Source organism: Mustela nigripes, chromosome 1, assembly GCF_022355385.1.
Source record: "Mustela nigripes isolate SB6536 chromosome 1, MUSNIG.SB6536, whole genome shotgun sequence".
NCBI lineage: Eukaryota > Metazoa > Chordata > Mammalia > Carnivora > Mustelidae > Mustela > Mustela nigripes.
Genome location: NC_081557.1, coordinates 197,244,500 through 197,246,222, shown reverse-complemented (window position 1 = coordinate 197,246,222; position 1,723 = coordinate 197,244,500). Strand labels below are relative to the sequence as shown.

The window sequence follows — 1,723 nt, the reverse complement described above, 5'->3', positions numbered from 1 at the left end:
GAAGATACAACTATTCAAGAAAGAAACACAATCAGAATTTATCATTCCAAATCATCAACTCAACAATTCTTATAAAAGGAAAGATTTCACTGAACTTTTAAGGACAGAATAGTTTTTAATGTTAAAAAAATGGTGTCTTGGTGAATACTCAGTTTCTCTTTGTCTTTCTCTCTTTCAAACACACACATGCATGCACATATTCATGCACACACATACCCTGAAATTCTAGATAAATATTTAGATTTTCTTTTTCATGCACTCACTTACTTATTAAGCAGGTATGTATTGAACCAGGTAGCATCCTAAGGACTTTGTATACAGACATGTGCAAGTTGGACAAGGCCCCTGCCCTCAAGGAGCTTACATGTTGATCAAGAGCTTTAAAATGACCTTAGTGTTGAGGTGGGAAATAAAAATATCACATTGAAATTCACAGGATGGTTGAAAGCCTTCCACATCATTAATACTGTTTCGTCTTAGATCAGTGGAGATTGCTACTACACCATATTTTAACTGTCACAAGTTGTGCTCTGGAATTCGGTTACCCCACATATCTCTAAATCATCAATTTATGGTATTCAAATTAAGTGTGAGAATGAGATTACTTATAAATAGCTGAATGCTGTCTATGCATGTTACACAAAGCAAGAAAATATAGTCTACATTAATAAAACAGCTTGGCCTTTCCCCTGGCTGGCAATACAGAGGCCACATGATGCCCAGAGTTACTGTAAAAGACATGAACCAGCAGGTGTTTGTCAGAGCTCTGGCAACCTTCCTCAAAAAGGCTCGGAAGCTGGAAGTCCCTGAATGGGTAGATACTGTCAAACTGGCTTACAATGAGAACCAGTTCTACAAAGGAGCTTCTTCCACAACACAGCACCTGTACCACCAAGGTGGCACTGTGGTCAGCTCCTTGACCAAGACCTGTGGGGGATGTCAGAAATAGGGTCATTCTAACAATTTCAGCAGAGGCTCCAGGAGTGTGGCCTGCATGGCACTCCGCCCTAGAGGGGTTGAAAATGACAGGAAACGATGGATATGGGGGTGGCAAACTGACATCTGAGGGACAGAGATCTAGACAAAATCACCAGAGAGGCGGCAAATGCCAACAAGAAACATTAGAAAAAATGCTGGGTTAATAAATCACCTCACTTGTACAATAGATAGATGATAGATAGATAGATGGATGATAGATAGATATATGATAGATAATAAATAATAGATGATGGTGATAGATAAGATAAAATTGCTTGATAAAGGCAAAAATTAGTGTATTTTTCAGATTGGCAAATATTATTTAAATAATGGAATGATGAATTTACAAGCAGGATAGATCTGTAATCCTATTCTCTCTACCTCATATGTATTCAAACGAATGTTTTAAATAAACACCTGTCCAACATGTATATGTGCTGCCGAAGCGAGCACAACACCTGTCCAACATGTGGTTACTTTGTAAGAGCCATGATTTTTCCCTAAAGTTCTTTAGCAAATTTCTTTTAATACAAAATCTGCCTTGTGGCTTTGCATAATAATCAAAGCAAACAAAAATATTATTCTTTAGGCATATGCCAAGTGATGAGAAACAGCCTCCTCTACTCCCAAGCTAGGATAAAAATACTCACCTTTTTGCAGGTGTAGACTAGCATTGCCAACTTTAAATGAAGCTCATTTGAAAGTTGGGATATATATATAAACCATTAGTATAATAGAGCAATTA

General features: G+C 37.4%; 1 pseudogene; it reads left to right on the top strand.

Moving 5' to 3' along the window:
• Positions 1-685: 685 nt before the first annotated feature.
• LOC132014664 (small ribosomal subunit protein eS19-like) lies at positions 686-1,125 on the top strand (annotated as a pseudogene).
• The last annotated feature ends 598 nt before the right edge of the window (positions 1,126-1,723 follow it).